This window comes from Amblyraja radiata, chromosome 1 (genome assembly GCF_010909765.2).
Source record: "Amblyraja radiata isolate CabotCenter1 chromosome 1, sAmbRad1.1.pri, whole genome shotgun sequence".
Lineage (NCBI taxonomy): Eukaryota > Metazoa > Chordata > Chondrichthyes > Rajiformes > Rajidae > Amblyraja > Amblyraja radiata.
This window is the reverse complement of record NC_045956.1, coordinates 44,897,499-44,917,413: the sequence shown is the minus strand read 5'-3', so window position 1 is coordinate 44,917,413 and position 19,915 is coordinate 44,897,499. Positions and strand designations below refer to the sequence as shown.

General features: G+C 43.7%; 1 long non-coding RNA gene across 1 annotated transcript; it reads right to left on the bottom strand.

The window, feature by feature from the left end:
• Window positions 1-1,328: 1,328 nt before the first annotated feature.
• LOC116971536 lies at window positions 1,329-18,997 on the bottom strand. The gene is made up of 3 exons (XR_004411521.1): window positions 18,987-18,997; window positions 4,443-4,447; window positions 1,329-1,438 (listed from the first exon to the last, which is right to left on the bottom strand). It is a non-coding gene; the product is annotated as an uncharacterized LOC116971536 (long non-coding RNA).
• Window positions 18,998-19,915: the final 918 nt, after the last annotated feature.

Genomic DNA, 19,915 nt, shown 5'->3' with positions numbered 1-19,915 from the left:
AAAAAAATAAAATAAAATAAAATAAAATAAAAAAATAAATAAAATGGATAAAGAGATAAAATGGATGAAAAGATAAAATAGATAATGGTGCCGGCCCATTACATGGAATTCAAGAGTCTGATGGCTCGTGGGAAGAAGCTGTTTCAAAACCTTGACGTTCTGCTCCTTATGCTACGCTACCTTTTGCCCGAGGGCAGCAGAGTGAACAGTCCATGATGGAGATGTGTGGGGTCCTTTATAATACTGTTGGCCTTTGACAAACAACGTTTACACGCAATGTCCCCGATTGAGGGGAGAGAAGTCCCGATGATTTTTTTCAGCCGTCCTCACCACTCTCTGCACGGACTTCCAGTCGGAGGCTTTACAGTCCCCAAACCAGACAGAGATGCAGCTGGTCAGAATACTCACTATGGTGCCCCTGTAGAAAGTGGTGAGGACGGGATGGGGGAGGTTAGCGCTTCTCATCCGGCACAGAAAGTGCAACCGCTGCTGCGTTCTCTTAACTATTGATGTGATGTTATTTGACCAGGTCAGACTGTTCGTGATCTACACCCCCAGGAACTTAGTGCTACTGACCAACTCCACATCGATGTCATTAATGTGTAGTGGTGTGTGACTGTGCCGGTTTTTCCTGAAGTCGACGATGACCTCCTTTGTTTTTTCGACATTCAGGATCAGATTGTTCGTGTTGCACCAGCCCACCAGTTGTTTCACCTCCTCCCTGTAAGCCAGTTCATTGTCGTCCCGGATAAGGCCCACCACTGTTGTATCATCTGCGTACTTCATGATGTGGTTTGCACTAACCTGGCACAACAGTCGTGGGTCAACAGGGTAAACAGCAGTGGACTCAGGACACAGCCCTGAGGGGAACCGGTGTTCAGAGAGATGATGTTGGAGGTGTTGTTTCCAACCCTCATTGACTGGGGTCTGTCAGTGAGGAAGTCCAGTAGCCAGTTACATAAGGGGGTGCTGAGGCCCAATGGACCCAGTTTGCTTATCAGGTGTTGAGGGATGCGTGCTATTTTTATGATATTTATTTTAGTTGTTTATCTTTTTTTAAATATTTTACCTTGTATGTATCGTTAGCTTTTTAGAAATGTTTGAATGGTGCACTGACTGGCTGACATTTTACAATTTTGTTGTACATGGTTCATGTTACAATGACAATAAAGAAACTATTCTATTCTATTCTATTCTATTCTATTCTATTCTATGATTGTATTGAATGTTGAACTAAAGTCCACGAACAGCATTCACACGTGTGTGTTCTTCTCCTCTAGATGTTCCAGGCTCAGGTGTAGTATGGAGGATATAGCGTCCACTGTGGAGTGGTTTGGCCTGTAAGCAAACTGGTACGGGTCAAGTGTGGAGGGGAGTCTGGAGGTAATATGGTCCCTGACCAGCCTCTCGAAGCTCTTCATCATTATGGGAGTGAGTGCTGCAGGGCGGTAATCGTTGAGACATCTTATTGCGGATTTTTTTTGGCACTGGTATGATGATGGCAGTCTTGAAACACGATGGGACAACAGCCTGGTTCAGCGAGGTGTTGTAGATGTCAGTAAGGACATGTGCCAGCTGATCAGCACATTCCCTGAGCACCCGGCCTGCCGACTTCCGTGTGTTCACTCCTTTTAGCGTCATCCGGCCATACATTGTAACAAGACTGAGTGCCTGCTCATCACAGTGAGGAATACCTTTTCTCGCAGGTGTGTTGTTGAATGCCTCGAACCGTCCTAAATAGTTATTGAGTTCATTGAGGAACTTAATGTTGTCTTCACAGGGTGGTGGAGCAGTCTTATAGTCCGTGATTGTTTTGATTCCCTACCACATGCGCCTGGTGTTCATGGGATCATGAAAGAAGCTCTGGATTTTCTGACCATGGGCACGCTCTGCCAGCCTGATGTCTCGGTTCAAGATGACTCTTGCGGATCTGAGTGCCACCACGTCACCTGTGGACTTTAACACCGTGAAGCAGTGGTCACTGGTAAGAAGAGGCTGACCCGGGAACTCCATGCCGACGCTGGAGTGTCGATCATCCCGACGAGAGGGGTTGAACAACAGATCGTCATAGCTGGCGACTGCGGAGGGTTCAGTCCTGACCACGGGTGAACAATGGAGGAAGGTGACTGAACTTTATTGCCTTCCATCACAGTGAGGAATGTGGATTCTGCTGTGGCGGATGTTAATGTTAAATTTTATTTTATGTTGCTGTGTGTATTGTTGTTCTTTTTCACTTATTTATATGGTAACTCATATTTCACTGTACCTTAGGTACACAAAATTGCTGGGGAAACTCAGCGGGTGCAGCAGCATCTATGGAGCGAAGGAAATAGGCGAAGTTTCGGGCCGAAACCCTTCTTCAGACTGATGGGGGGTGAGGGAAAGAAAGAAGGAAAAGGGGAGGAGGAGGAGGAGCCCGAGGGCGGGCGGATGGGAGGGTGGGAGGAGACAGCTAGAGGGTTAAGGAAGGGGAGGAGACAGCAAGGGCTAGCCAAATTGGGAGAATTCTATGTTAATGCCATAAGGACGCAAGGTCCCCAGACGGAATATGAGGTGCTGTTCCTCCAATTTCCGCTGTTGCTCACTCTGGCAATGGAGGAGACCCAGGACAGAGAGATTGATACACTTTCACTGTACCTTAATTGGTACATGTGACAATTAAATTGAATCTTGAATCTTGAATCTTGGATCTGATTACATGTCTACCAAGCTACTGACAGGGCGTATTGGAAGCTTCTTGCAGGGTGGTGCCCTGTTCATGGAGTTCAGTGATGCTGAATGAATTACTGAGGTGCTCAAACATAATTGCTCAGGGGCATAACTGAATAAATCCATGTACTTATTAACTATTCCTGCTAATATGCTTCATGCCTATCATATTGGCCATAGTTCCAGAAAAATGGGTGCTATGCAATTAAATTGCCAGATCTTAGTTTCCTATAGGTATTGGGTTAGCTTATTATATTCTAGTTAATTTATCAATGTAGATGTAACATTCAACCAACCAACCAATCAACCAACCAACCAACCAACCAACCAACCAACCAACCAACCAACCAACCAACCAATCAATCAATCAATCAATCAATCAATCAATCAATCAATCAATCAATCAATCAATCAATCAATCAATCAATCAATCAATCAATCAATCAATCAATCACTCAATCAATCAGTTTTATTCACTGTTGAATTTGCCAGCAGCGGTACAATAAAAAAGAACACAATAAAAAGATTTACACAAACATCCTAGCATTAATTTGTTTTAGTCCCTTTAAATCTGTTGGGTTTAATGTATTTAGAAACATAGAAACATAGAAAGTAGGTGCGAGAGTAGACCACCAGGTCCGTCGAGCCCGCACCTCCATTCGCTCATGGCTGAACACTAAACAGACACACTTACCCACAAACAGTAGACACAAGACACAGAACACTAGACACTACCCTCCCCTTTATACCGCTATCACCCCTCTCCACCCCAAAAACCTCGTGATCTCCTGGGGGAGGCAAAAAACCGGATAAAAACCCAGGTCCAATTCGGGAAAAAAATCCGGGAAATTCCTCTCCGACCCCAATCTAGGCGATCGACACTTGTCCAGGAGATCACTCAGGTCTTACTATACTAACCATACCTAGGTCCATATCCCTGCCCTCTCCCCGTAGCCCCTTATCCCCTTGGCAGCTAAAAAACCATCTATTTTAGTCTTAAATATATTTAAAGTTTCTGCTTCCACTGCTCCCTGGGGCAGTGAATTCCATAAATTAACCACCCTCTGGGTGAAGAAGTTCTTCCTCATCTCAGTTTTAAAAGAGCCCCCCCTTATTCTGCAACTATGTCCCCTAGTTCTAGTTTCCCCGATCATTGGGAACATCCTCGGTGCATCCACCCGATCAAGGCCCCTCACGATCTTATATGTTTCAATGAGATCGCCTCTCATTCTTCTAAACTCCAAAGAGTAGAGTTCCAGCCTACTTAACCTTTCCTCATATGTCAATCCCCTCATTGCAGGAATTAATCTTGTAAACCTTCGCTGCACTGCCTCCAGGGCTAGTACATCCTTTCTTAAGTATGGACCCCAGAACTGTACACAGTATTCCAAATGTGGTCTCACTAATACTGTGTACAGCTGCAGCAAGACCTCCGTGTTTTTATACTCAATCCCCCTAGCAATAAAGGCCAAAACTCCATTGGCCTTCCTGATTGCTTGCTGCACCTGCATACTAACTTTTAGTGATTCATGTACTAATACCCCTAGATCCCTTTGCGTTGCATTACAACGCAGCTCCTCCTCATTTAGAAAATAACTTGCCCTATCATTTTTTTTCCCAAAGTGAATGACTTCACATTTATTAGTATTAAACTTCATCTGCCAAGTTGTTGCCCACTCACCTAGCTTATCTATATCCTTTTGCAGACTCTTCCTATCCTCCTCATCCCCTACTTTTCCTCCCATTTTTGTATCGTCCGCAAATTTTGATATATTACACTTGGTTCCCTCCTCCAAATCATTTATATAAATTGTGAACAACTGGGGTCCCAGCACCGACCCTTGCGGAACCCCGCTAGTTACCGGTTGCCATCCCGAGTATGAACCATTTATCCCCACTCTCTGCTTCCTATTTGTTAGCCAATCCTCTACCCATGCTAATATATTACCCCCAATTCCATAATTTTTTATTTTTAGCAATAGTCTCTTATGTGGCACCTTGTCAAAAGCCTTTTGGAAGTCCAAGTATACCACATCCACCGGTTCCCCTTTATCCACCCGGGTTGTTACTTCCTCAAAGAATTCGAGCAAATTCGTTAAACAGGACTTCCCCTTCACAAAACCATGCTGGTTCTGTCCGATGAAGTCATGTTTATCCAAGTGCCCCGTTAGTGTTTCTTTAATAATTGTCTCTAACATTTTACCCACCACCGATGTTAGACTAACCGGTCTATAGTTACCCGCTTTCTGTTTACTTCCTTTTTTAAATATAGGTGTTACATTGGCCATTTTCCAATCCACTGGGACCGTTCCTGCCTCCAGGGAGTTTTGGAAAATTATCACCAATGCATCCACAATCCCCACCGCTATCTCCCTCAAGACCCTTGGATGTAATCCATCAGGCCCAGGGGATTTATCCTCCTTCAGTCTCATTAATTTCCCTAATACCACCTCCTTGGTGATCTTAATAGTATTTAGCTCCTCCATTCCTACCGCCCCCTGTTTATCCAACGTTGGAATATTTTTTGTGTCTTCTATGGTGAAGACTGATACAAAATACTCGTTTAATGCCTTTGCCATTTCCATGTTCCCCACCAACAACTCTCCAGTCTCACCCTCCAATGGACCAACGTTCACCTTAGCCACCCTTTTTCTTTTTATATAGCTATAAAAACTCTTACTATTAGTTTTTATGTTGTTTGCTAAATTCCTTTCATAGTCTATTTTCCCCGTCTTAATTAATCTCTTAGTTATTTTTTGCTGACCTTTAAATGCTTCCCAATCCTCTACCCTCCCACTATCTCTGGCTACCTTATATGCCCTTGCCTTCAGCCGAATACTATCCTTTATAGTTTTTCTGAGCCATGGCTGACTGTTCTTACCCTTACCCCTTTTTTTCTTCATAGGAATAAATTTTTCTTGAAGGTTATACAGTAGACCCTTAAACGTACACCACTGCTCATGTACCGTCTTATTCTTGAGTCTGCTATCCCAGTCAACTTTGATCAGCTCAGTCCTCATACCTTCATAATCCCCCTTATTTAGACTAAGCACCCTAGCCTGAGTTTCAACCTGCTCCCCTTCTATTTGAATATGGAATTCGACCATATTGTGGTCACTTGTTCCCAACGAGTCCCTAACTATGACATTTTTAATTAATCCTGCTTCATTACACAGGACCAGATCCAAGATTGCCTCCCCCCTTGTCGGTTCTGTGACATACTGTTCTAGGAACCCGTCTCTAATACATTCTATAAATTCTTCCTCTAGTCTACCCTGCCCAGTTTGGTTTGCCCAATTAATATGAAAATTGAAGTCCCCCATGATTACAGCAGTTCCCTTTTTACATGCGTCAACTATTTGCAGATTTATGTTCTGACTAACAGCGTCACAGCTATTTGGAGGTCTATAAATTACACCCACTAGTGTTTTTTTCCCCTTGTTATTCTCTATCTGTACCCAAGCTGTTTCACTATCCTGATCCTTCAACGCAATATCCTTCCTCTCTATTGCCGTTATTCCCTCCCTTATTAAAAGGGCCACCCCTCCTCCCTTTCTTTCCTGTCTATCTTTCCTAATTGTCGAGTACCCCTCTATATTTAACTCCCAGTCCTGATCCCCTTGCAGCCATGTCTCCGTAATGGCCACGATATCATAACTATATATACTTAATTGCACCGTTAATTCATTTATCTTATTACGAATACTCCGTGCATTTAGATAAAGCACTTTCAGATGATTTTTACTACCCTTCCTTTCCGTTTTTGCCCCTTTTACATCTAGAGCTTTATCTTCACCCATTCTGTCTCCTGTCACATTTTGACTTTCCGCTTCCCCACTGATACCCTGCTCTATTTCCTCTACCCCTGCCGTTATTACCCCCCTTGATACCTCCCCCCCGCTACTTAGTTTAAAGACCTCTCTACTGCCCTAGTTATATGATTTGCCAGGACCCCAGTCCCAGCACCGTTCAGGTGAAGTCCGTCCTTACAGAACAGATCCCCCCTGTCCCAGTACTGGTGCCAGTGGCCCAAGAAACCAAACCCATTATTCCCACACCAGTCTTTGAGCCACGCATTCAGCTTTTTAATTTTACGTACCCTCGCCGATTTGGCCCGTGGCTCAGGTAGCAATCCGGAGATCAGTACCCTCGAGGTTCTGCTTTTTAATTTATTCCCTAACTGCTCAAACTCCTTCAGCAGATCCTCCTTCCTCGTCCTTCCTATGTCATTGGTCCCCACTGGATCCTCCCCCTCCCTCTGCAAATTTCTCTCCAGCATCGCAGAGATATCCTTAACCCTAGCACCGGGTAGGCAACACAGCCTTCGGGACATGTTCTGCTGGCCGCAGAGAACCTTATCTACCCCCCGAATAATACTATCCCCTATCACTACGGCATTTCTTCTAACTCCCCCCTCTTGAATGGCCCCCTGATCCACGGTGCTGCAGCCAGGTTGCTCATCCCTCCCACAGCCCCTGATCCCGTCCTTACATTGAGTAAGAGCCTCGGTCATGCTCGTCAGGGACAAGGGCTGTGGCTCCTGCCGCATCTCCTCCTGGTTCCCCCTACCTGCCTCGCTTATGGCCACACCTTCCTTTCCTTGCTCACTGCCTACTGAATTAGTTAAACTGGTCGGTGTGACCATCCCCTGGCACAAAACATCCAGGTAATACTCCCCCTCCCTGATGTACCGCAGCGTATGAAGTTGGGTCTCCAGCTCATCAATGCGGAGCTGGAGTTCCTCTAGCCTCAAACACTTACTGCAGCTGTAGGGATCTTCTACATCAATGGTGTCGACAAATTCCCACATCTCAAAGTATTGGCACATCTCCTGACCGCCCATCTTATATAAATAATTAACTGGTCCTATTTAAGAATCCCCTACTGTATTGATACACCCCTTATTTATATAATCCTACCTCCTATAAATGGGAAAGTACTCACCCCAGCCGTAAATTACCTACTGGTTTGGCTGTCTAGTGGTAATTCCGTCCGCTCTTCCTGTCTGGTCCACTGCTCCCTTGCAGTGCGTGGCAAACCTCTTTGCCTCTGTTTTATATCTACAGTGCGTGGCAAACCTCTTTGCCAACCTCTTTGCCTCTGTTTTATATCTACAGTGCGTGGCAAACCTCTTTGCCTCTGTTAGTCTCTGTTAGTCTCTCGAGTCTCTCGAGCCGCGGCTCCGTCCGTCCTCCCTCGGCGACAGCACCTCTACTTGTTTTCCTGCAGACAGGCCAGGAGAAGCCAAAGATCAGCAGCACAAACATTTATGATTGTTGTTCATCTGTAAAAATATTTCTAGTTAAAATTCTGAAAGCAATGAATGATTTGATCAGAGGAAGTTGTAATGATGTCTAGATTGCAGTTTTAAACATATCAATTAAAATGTGTGTGTGGTATATGCTTTACAGTAAATGTGATTAAATATTTTACTTAAAGGGACATTATTGAACTTCACTTCAATTCTACTTCATCATATACATGTTCCATAATGCAAATTCGTTAACAGCTTCAATGTAACCCACTCAAACACCTCTTTGTCAGTTTAATCGTTGATTTACTATTTTGATGGTAAAACCTGCAGTTTGTTCATAGTGCAAATTATAATGGTTCAAATTATATGAAACTTCTAACAAAACAGCTCGTTTTGACCGAAGCTGGTGGCTAGTTTAATTGTTAATTATGTGTCATGGTATCTCATGCAGAGGAAGCCACCCTGAAGGGAAAAATGTTCACACTGTTCACACATTTTCACACATTTTCACACAGTTTCATCCTCCTCCACAAACTCTTGATACTGACAGGGCTTTGCTCAATGACAATTGGAGTACACTGCACAGCGATGTGGAAAGCAATCTGTCACAGGTGGGTAGCACTTGTTTGTTTGCCTCAAGTGGAACCTTAAAGAGAGTCCTTTAAGGGTTGAAATTTACGGACCAGCTATTAGGACCTGCCAGCAAGACTTACTGCTTATTTTTGCTACTGATTTTTTTAATTAAAAGGGCAGCATCTTAATGAGAACGTGCAGGGTAAACCTTTCCTCGGTTTGTTCAGGAACTTGCAGTGCATGTCTTATTACTTGTACCAGGCACTGTGATGGAAATGTTATCCGAATCGAGCCTCATCCTGGCAACACTCATGATGTAGAAACGATGAAATATTAAAATGTGAAAAAATGATTGCTCAATATAGTATTGACTGGAGGGCTGAGATATATTCTCATTCAAAAGTAACAGAACTAAATAAAACATGTCATGAGAATATTCCCCTCTGGGCCATGTGTAATGAACCTGGAAAGCCATTTATATAGAACAGGTTTACAAGCTTGTTAGATGTAATATAGAACAAATGTTCCACTACTGTTCAACTGCGCAATCACAATATGGTTAGTTTGTTTGCTCTTTTTTCCTCAAACATTATACTGAAGAGACCTATTTTATAGGAAAATTATTTAATTCAGTACACCAGTTGGTTAATGCAGAAAGTCATTTAGGAGCCTGTGACCTCTTTAAGTGATTTTTAAGCTTTTGCGCCGATACAAGTATCTGCAATAAGTGTAACAGCACCCTTCACTGAAACACTGAATACTTGGGCAAAATGTCATAAATACACGAAAAAAAAATCAAATTCAAATAAAATATTTTAAAATGCTTTGAATTATTTTGATTGGAATCAGAAGAGAATGAGAAAGATTCAGATGGAAATGAAAGGCTTTACTGATGGCAAATGTGAATATCACCTTGAGCTGTGAATGCAAAACAAAATACAGAATGTGCATCTCATTTGTCAGCTTGCTGTTGTCAAAGTCCTGTTATGCCATCCGAACTGTATTTTTATACCTTAATTTTTGGTGATGCTAAAACGGTTGTGGCTGGTGAAGTGCGGAATCAAGAGTCCTGTTAGGTTTAAAAAAAAAACAAGAGATTACAAGTAACTTAAACACAGTTGATTAGAGAAATTAGCACCGCATACAACCATTCAAAAGAAGGTTCTTAGGTGACCATCTGACAACCACATTGCTTAAGCATGTGCCAGTTATTCACTGAAAGTGTAATATTCAGTTTTACTCAGGACTTTGGTGGTGGAAGATAAGCAGATTTATTGAATTTAGTTTGGTTTAGAGATACAGCATGGAAACGGGCTCGTCACCCCACCGAGTCCATGTCAACCAGTGTTCCCCGTACTCTAGCACTATCTTATACACTAGGGATCATTTACAATTTTTACTGAAGCCAATTAACCTACAAACCTGTATGTCTTTGGAGTTTGGGAGGAAACCGGAGCTCCCGGAGAGAACCCACGCGGTTACTGAGAGAACGTACAAACTCTGTACAGGCAGCACCCATAGTCAGGATCGAACCCGAGTCTCTGGCGCTGTAAGGCAGCAACTCTACCGCTGTGCCACCGTGCCGCCCTGAAAATGATTGGATGTTTTTCTGGTGAATACTCCAACATATTTTAAATTCATAATTTGTTTAGTTACATATAAATTATATATTTTTCCATTGAATCCACTAAGTTTGAAGGGAGTGCGAAAATCGAGGCGTCACTCCAAGTCCATAACTTCTTGAAAGTGCAACACATATGGATGGAGAGAGAGGTAAAGAAGGCAAATGTCATGCTTATCTTCATTAGTTGTGGATTGACTATGAGACTCAAGAAGGTATGATATGGCTTTATAGGACTTTGGTTAGGCTACATATGGAGCATTGCATGCAGTTCTGATCGCCGTGATTACTGGAAGGATGTGAAGGCTTTGGAAGGGGTGCAGAAATTTGCCAGAATGTTGACTGGATTAAGGGATATTAATTGTAAAACGAGGTTAGACAAGTATAGTTTGTTTTTTTTCTGGAATGCCAGAGGTTAAGGGGAGACCTGAGAGAGGTATATAAAATTATCAGAGGATGGGGTAGACAGAGGTATATAAAATTATCAGAGGATGGGGTAGACAAGCAGAACACAGGGGGCAGTGGGTATTTGGAACACTGCCAGGGGTAGTGGTGCAGGCAGATAGGATAGTGGCATTTAAGAAATTGTTAGATAGGCATACATACATGCAGGGAATGGAGGGATATGGATTATGTGCAGGAAGATGAGATTAGTTTATCTTGGCATCATGTTCAGCACAGACATAATGGTTGAAGGATCTCTTCCTGTGCTGTACTGTACTATGTTCTACATGCTAAATTTCAAGAATGCAGGGGAAACAGGACCAGGTATGTTTCAAGGGATAGACACAAAATGCTGGAGTAACTCAGTGGGACAGGCTGCATCTCTAGAGAGAGGGAATGGGTGACGATTCGGGTTGAGACCCTTCTTCAGACTGACATCAGGGGGGAGGGAGATACATGGATAAGGAAGTGTGAAGGTATGAAAACAGGGCAAAGGGAATGAAGATCAAGGAAAATGTGGAATGGATCATTGATAGCTGAGAGAAGCAAAGCAAACAGAGCAAAGGTCTCACCGATATATAGGAGTCCACACCTGGAACAGCGGATACAGTAGATGAGGTTAGAGGAGGTGCGTGAACATCTGCCTCACCTGAAAAGACTGTTGGTCCTTGGACGGAGTCAAGGGGGGAAGGATAGGGACAGGTGTTGCATCTCCTGCGGTTGCAGGGGAAAGTACCTGGGTTTGGGTGGGAAGGGAGAAGTTGACCAGGGAGTTGTGGAGGGAATGGTCTCTGCGGAAAGCAGAAAGAAGTGGAGATGGGAGGATGTGACCATTAGTGAGATCTTGTTGGAGGTGGCGAAAATGTCGGAGGAATTTGTGGTGTATGCAACAGCTGATGGGGTGAAAGGTAAGGACTAGGGGGACTCTGTCCCTGTAACGAATGAGGGGAGGGCGAGCAAGTGCGGAGCTGCGGGATATCGAGGATACCCTAGTGAGAGCCTCATCAATGATGGAAGAGGGGAACCCCCGTTCCCTAAAGAATGAGGACATCTCCGATGACCTGGTATGGAACACCTCATCCTGGGCGCAGATGCTGCGTAGACAGAGGTGTTGGGAGCAGCGGATAGTGTTTACAGGAACCAGGGTCGGAAAAAGTGTAGTCTAGATAGCTGTGGGAGTCAATGGGGTTATAGTAGATGTCAGTTGATAATCTGTCACCTGTGATGGAGACAGTGAGATCAAGAAATGGTAGGGAGGTGTCGGAGATGAATTTGAGTGCACGATGGAGATTTGTAGTAAAGTTAATGAAGTCCGTGATTTCTGCATGGGTGCAGGAGGCAGCACCGATGCAGTCGTCAATGTTTTCAAGGGAGTGCGGGAACTGGTGATCCCATGATAAAATAGAGCATGGGAAACTGGTCCTCAGTGTGGGGAATGGAGCATGGGAACTGGAGATGTTGTAAGGGAATGGGAGCACAGGAATTAACACTCATTGAGTCAGGTGCTGAACCATTAGGATTTCCCAGTACTCATCAGAAACACACTAATGGAATTTTACTGTGACAGATTGGTGCTTATAATCCTCCTGAATGTAATATGTGGATCAGCTAAGGCAAGAATTGATCATAAATTTAGTTGTGAATTTGTGGAATTCCCTGCCACAGAGGGCAGTGGAGGCCAAATCACTGGGTGGATTTAAGAGAGAGTTAGATAGAGCGCTAGGGGCTAGTGGAGTCGAGGGATATGGGGAGAAGGCAGGCACGGGTTATTGATTGGGGACGATCAACCATGATCGCAATGAATGGCGATGCTGACTCGAAGGGCTGAATGGCCTCCTCCTGCACCTATTTTCTATGTTTCTATGTTTATGTCTCATTTTAGCAGTGCTAGAATTATTGTCTTACAGTGCCAGAGATCTGGGTTTGATTCTGACTACGGATGCTGTCTGTACGGAGTTTGTACGTTCTCCCCATGACTGCGTGGGTTTTCTCCGGATGCTCTGGTTTCTTCCCACACTCGAAAGACGTACAAATTTGTAGGTTAAAAGGCTTCTGTAAAAATTGTAAATTGGCCCTGGTGTGAGATGTGTGCTACTGTAATGGGAATCGCTGGTCTTCGCAGACTCAGTGGGCCGAGGGGCCAGTTTACACGCTGTATCTCTAAAAAAAACAAAACTTGGTTGAGGCCTTTTGTGATCTGAATGTTGAGATCCTTACCAAATGGGTCAGCATCTTTCCTTTAGATGGTTCCAGCAGCTGCCTTTTGATATTAAATGACATTCCTTCTTACTGACCTGGACCGTTGATGTTTTGACCTGGAAGAACAAGCTATGACGAGCATTCCTATAAGCCTCGTCATTGGTCTCACGATACCTCACTAAAAGAATGCTTCAAAAACTTCAAAGGTTTGCAATCTGAGGTGAAGGAAATGAGAGGAAAGTGTCAGCTGGCATCACAAAATAAACATCAAACTATTATTGACCCTTGCTTTCCCAATGGCAGTCATTTAGTCATAGATTTGTAAAGTACATAAATTAGACCTTCAGCCCACCTGGTCCATTCTAACCATTTTGTGCCTTACATAAACAAGGGGGTGTCAGAAAGTGAAAGAGAGCTTTTATAAACCAGCATCTGCAGTTCCCTGTTTCTTCTCTGACTTGCATTTTTAAGTACCTTTTCAAATCGGCTTTGTACCTTGGGCAACATTTTTTAAAGCCTCAGGTGAGGTGATTCACAGCTTCCTGATTGGAGCCCACAGCTCAAAGTATTTGGAAAAAGACAGAAAGTGTTGGAGTAACTCAATGGGGGTGGGGGAGGGGGAGTCAGGTAGCATCTGGGGAGAATATGGATAGGTGATGTTTTGGGTCGGGACCCTTCTTGTGACTGGTTTTAGTCAGAGATAGAAAGGTTGAAGGGAGGTGGGAGCAAGACAATGGCTGGCAAGTGATAGGGAGGTGCAGGTGCGGGAGGTTGTTGATTGGCAGATGGGTGGATAATGGCCAGTATTGGGAAGAAGACTAAAGGCTGTGTGATACGGAGTGAAGACGAGTGAAATGTGAAGCCAGAGGAAGGGATGGAGGTAAAAGGGGACAGAGGGAGTGTGCAAATCCACATGGATACAAGGAAGTTCATAAATGATAGGAGCAGAATTAGGCCGTTTGGCCCAACAAGACTACTCTGCCATTCCATCATGGCTGATCCATCTTTCCCTCTTAACCCCACTCTCCCCATAACCCCTGACACCCTTACTAATCAAGAATCTATCTATCTCTGCAGAAGGATAGATAGCGTGTTTTCCTAGCATGTCATTACTTTCACTGATGGGACTGTATCCAGCTTGGGGATCAAAGAGTCACACTAAGTGTATGTATTGAACAAAGCTTCAGCCCAATTACTAAATTAAACTGTACTTTAATTAATGTTAATTATATTATATATTGTTCCTGTTGAATAATATGACTTCATATAAGACATGAAAAACATTAAATGTCAAATTTTCAGCTAATAAAAGACATCAACAGTAAGTAAGCTGCTCATGCCCATGTAGTTTTGTAGCTTGTGGAGGTTTCATCAGATGTTATGCACATCTCTTGAGACACCAACTCAATTGACAGCTCAGTTCGTATCATCCCTGCAGTTCTGACTTATCACCTTCGTATAAAATCTAATGGAAGGCTGGGTGAAGGGTCAGTAGATTTCTTTATAATAGTAAGTGCTTTCCACTTTGTGGTTACAGATTTTCCATTCCATCTCCTTTCCCTCTGGAAATGAGCATTGAAATATTGCTGCAAGTTTGACAGCTTGGCTGCTGGGCAAGATTGTGGAGCAGCATGCTAGATGATTTTACCCTACAGAAGGTGTTTTGTTCTGATAAAATAATAAAGAGTGTCACCTCAGTGATACTTTGAGAAAAACAAACAATATTATCACATGCTACATTGGAGATGTAGCTTGGAATAAAATGGATTTTGTAAATATGAGTTTTGCCAACAGTTTTTCACACCCACTTTTCGAAGCAGTTTGAGTTGACGCAAGTGTTTAATAAGGATCCCATTGGCTTGCTCATTTAATAGATTTGTGTCATCTCTTCTCTGTACTATTACTAAAACTCTCATCTTGTCCTCTTCCAGCTTGCGTTGTTTTTAAATTTGCTCAAAAACGGTTCCTTATATCGCTAGGATTTTTCGCCACCTTACTCACCGTTCTCCTCTGCTCCAAGCGCACCAAGTTTTGTACCGATCGGTGAAATATTACAAAAGTTATTGGTCTGTTATTCCCCTTCTGGTACCTGCTGTCAATCAAGGCGCCGAGAATAAAGCTGAAGGAGGGGAGAGTGTGGGCTGTGTTCGTGGGGCTGGCTGTGTTAGCGGGCGGGAGCTGGCTGTGTTCGCGGGGCGGGCTGTGTTCGCAGGCGGGGACTGGCTGTGTTAGTGGGCGGGGACTGGCTGTGTTCGCGGGCGGGGATTGGCTGTGTACGCGGGAGGGGGCTGGCTGTGTTAGCGGGCGGGAGCTGGCTGTGTTAGGGAGCGGGGGCTGGCTGTGTTCGTGGGCGGGGGCTATCAGCACGACAGACTCTGGGGATGGGTGGCGCTGAGTGCGCCTGGAGCCGGGTCCTGCAGCCGGGTCCTGCAGCCGGGAGTGCGGTCGGAGCCGGGGCTGGGAACCGGTGAGCCCACACGCCTCGCCCATACCCTCCCCACCCCCACACACCCCCTACTTCACACCCCCTCCCCCACACCCCGCACCACACCCCGCACCACACCCCAACCCCTCTTCCCACACCCCCCCTCCTCCACACCCCCGACACACCCCCCTCTTGCACACCCCCTCCCCCACACACCCCCCACACACACCCCCTCCCCCACACACACTCCCTCCCCTACATCCCCCTCCCCCACACCCTCCCCCTCCCCACCCCTCCCTCCACCCCACATAACCCCATCCCTCACACCCCCTCCCCCACACCACCCCTCCCTACACACCCCCCCTCTCCACACACCCCCTCCCTCTCCCCCACAGCCGTGACTGAATGAACTGTGAGTCCACAAGCCATGAGTGAGTGAACAGTGAGTCCACAAGCCATGACTGAGTGAATTGTGCACCCACAAGCCATGAGTGAGTGAACTGTGAATCCACAAGCGTGTGAGTGAACCTTGTCCACTAGCCATGAGTGAGTGAACTGTGAGTCCACAAGCCGTGAGTGAACTGTGAGTCCACAAGCCATGACTGAGTGAACTGTGAGTCCACAAGCCGTGACTGAGTGAACTGTGAGTCCACAAACAGTGACTGAGTGAACTGTGAGTCCACAAGCCATGACTGAGTGAACTCTGAGTCCACAAGCCATGACTGAGTGAACTGTGAGTCCACAAGCCATGAGTGAGTGAACTGTGAGTTCACAAGCCGTGATCAGGGGTGTCACAACGGGAACCCGTCAGCCGTGCCTGCGCAGTTGGGGGCTATGCGTGAGTGGTGGAATATTGGAATTTGTGGAGAGGTGGAATATTGCATTGGGGGACCAGGCCTCCCATGTGAGAATGGGACCCAACGGGTCCCACTTAGTCTAGTTAGCAAATAACTGGCTTGTTGGTCTGGTGCTTTACAATGCTCGTGATGTTAAACTAGATTGAATTGTGATTATGGAGGATGTAATAAGGAGGCTTTAAGATGAGAGAGGAAAGATTAAATGGAAATATGAGGGTCAGCTTTTTCCACACAGTGAAAAAACTGCAGGTGGTGGTTATATGCAAGAAGCTGCCAGTGGAAGTTGCCAAGGCAGAAACTAGAACATTTAAAAGACATTTGGATAGGTACATGGATAGGAAAGGTTTAGAAGGATGTGGGTCAAACATGGGCAGAGGGCACTTGTGTAGATGTGGCACCTTGGTGGACATAGGCAAGCTGGGACGAAGGCCCTGTTCCATGCTGTTTTTAAAAAATATATATTTATTTTATTAGAAGCAATTGTACAAAGCGAAAGGAATCGACATAACAGTTATCCAATTTTCGTACTGCTTCTATTTTAATATTTTATAAACTAATAACTAAATCGGAAAAAAAGGAAAAAGGAAAAAAGGGAAAGAAAGAAGAAAAGAAAGAATTTCGAGAAAGACACGAAAAAGAAAAAAGAAAACCCTCAGAACTAATGAAGAAGTGAAAGAAGCGCAGATATATCCCATTACCCTTCCATATGCCCGCTCACCCGACCCTAGCGTCGGTTTTGAGTTTGTGTTCAACCATTATGTTGTTGAAGAAATTCAATAAAAGGAGACCATATTTTAGAAAATTGATCTGGTTTGTCAGTCAAGACAAGCCTTATTTTTTCTAGATGTAGTGTCTCGGTCATTTCTGTGATCCACATCTTCACTGTGGGGACTATTATCTTTTTCCAGAATTTAAGTATACGTTTTTTCGCAGTTATTAAGCCATAGTCAAGGAAGCGTTTTTGAGATATCGTTAGATTAGGGCAGCCTTCTGACATTCCTAATATTATTAGTTTTGAATCTGGCTGCAAATGTTTTAGAAATGATATTGAATATTTCCATCCATAAGTTTTGTATTTTTATACAAGATACAAAAGAATGAGTTAGGGTGGCTTCTTGAGAGTGACATTTACCACAGAAATGAGAAACGGTTGGGAAGATCTTGTTCAATTTGGTCTTTGAGTAGTATAACCTATGCAATAATTTAAATTGTATCAGGCAATGCCTGGCATTTGAAGAACAGTAGTGTATGTATTGTAGGCTTTCCTCCCATATATCCTTCGAAATGGGTAAACCCAGCTCGTCCTCCCATACTCGCCTATAAATCTCAGTGGGTGGGGTGTCAATATCTAGAAGAGTGTTATAAATGTAAGATATCAACTTACTTGTCTCAGCATGTCTATTCAAACAATCGTCTAATATATCTGGACCCATAAGAGGACAGTCTTGTGTATATGTTTTCACGTAATCTCGGATTTGAAGGTATCTAAAGAAATTAGTGGCGTTCAGGTGACATTTCTCCTGTAGTTCTTGAAAAGAAGAGAGAGTCCCCTTCTTATAGAGGTCTCCCACAGTATTGATTCCCTGGTTCTTCCATTGAACAAACGCCACATCTAAAGTAGACGGTTTAAATGAGGGATTATTTGCAATAGGGAGAGACATATTTCTCAATTTAAAACTGAATTTCAGCTGTTTCCAGATACGGATAGTATTATGTATTATCGGATTTTGCTCATACGTTGACCTATTCAAATGTATTGGAGATAGGAGGATCGAGCCTATACAAAAAGGTAAACAATCTTCCCTCTCCATTTTTAACCAATTTACATGTATCGTCCAACCAGAAAGTTATATTTTTAATATTAGTTGCCCAGTAGTAAAAAAGAAAATTAGGTAGAGCTAATCCTCCATTTTCTTTGGATTTACACAAATGTCTTTAGTGTATTCTGTGGGTTATGTAGTCCCAAATAAAGTTAGTGACAATAGAGTCAATTAAAAAAAAATGCTTTTAGGGAGATATTGATTGAAATAAATATAAAAGTTGCAGAAGGAAGAACATCTTTATGGCATTTAATTTACCAATGAGGGAGATAGGAAGTGTTTTCCAAAATTGGATGTAGGCATAGAATTTAGTGATTAATGGTGGGATGTTTATTTAAACAAAGAGGAATACTTTCTAGTCACGTAAATTCCAAAATATCTGAACTTTTCAGTAATGATTCTGAGAAGAAATTGCTGGAGTTGAGAAGGGTCTTATTCTTTTATTGGCATGATTTCACTTTTGTTCCAATTTATTCTGTATCCAGAAAATGAATCAAATTGTTCTATAATGTTGAGAACATTTGGAATACTAACTTGGGGATTAGTAATGTATAAAAGTACATCACCTGCATATAACAACATTTTATAGAGGGTATATTTGGTATTATATCCATAAATGCCTGTATGGGACCTGATACTCTCGGCAAGGGGTTCTCTGGCTAAAGCAAATAACATTGGAGAAAGACCACATCCTTGTCTGTTAACCCTAGATAAATAAAATTGAGTTGAAAGCATTTGATTTGTCAGTATTCTAGCTGTCGGATTAATGTATAAAAGCTTCACCCATAAAGTAAAGTTTTCTTCCAGTTGGAATTTTTCCAACACTGTGAAAATATAAGACCGTTCCACTTGGTCGAAAGCTTTTTCTGCATCTAGAGAAATAACTAGACTAAGTGGGACCCGTTGGGTCCCAGCATCACACAGGAGGGCTGGTCACCCAACACAATATTCCACCTCTCCACCAATTCCAATATTGCTGGCCAGTGGGGGGTGGGGGGGGGGGGGGGGGGGGGGCTTTCTGTTGCGTTAGTTTGTACTATTTGTTATTTGTTGATCACACACACCCTCCACCTCACACAGACACTCACACACAGACTCTCTCTCTCACACACACACACACACACACACACACACACACACACACACACACACACACACACACACACACACACACACACACACACACCACACACACACACACACACACACACACACACACACACGCACACACACACTCATTCACTCACACACACTCACCCAATACTAAAATGCCAAGTAACTTCAGAACGTGTTGAATATACAGTGTGTAAAACGAATGTTTTAAGTCTCCTGTGGAGGCTGCTCGTGCTGAAGCAAAAACGTGCTTTAAATAACTTCCAACAAACACACTCACCATAGACAGAGTAGTCAGATCTTTGATTTATTCAACGGCGCCTGCACTCGGCACCATCTTGACGTCACCCTCTCGCTTCGTGCCACGAACCGGAAATGACGCACTGAGCGGCAGCATGCCGCTAATCGGAAATGACGTCATCTGCGCCATCTTGCAACTAAGCGAAAATCACAGAATGAGCACCAATTTTGAAATTAAATACAGTCCTGATCTAATAAAATGTTTATCCACGCTTTATCCATCTGAAAACTGTTGCAGACAAACCCTTTACAAGCCAAGCCAATTGGACAAAAACACTTTGCAAGCCAAGCCAATTGGACAAAAACACTTTGCAAGCCAACAAAACACGTTTGCTGAAAGCCCTTTAAAAAATCCAACCCAATTTGGCAAAAACACTTTGCAAGCCAACAAAACACATTTGCTGAAAGCTCTTTAAAAAGCCTACCCAATTGGTCAAAAACACTTTGCAAGCCAACAAAACACATTTGCTGAAAGCCCTTTAAAAAGCCAACCCAATTGGGCAAAAGCACCTTGCAAGCCAACAAATTTGCTGAAAGCCCTTTAAAAAGCCAACCCAATTGAGCAAAAACACTTTGTAAGCCAACAAAACACATTTGCTG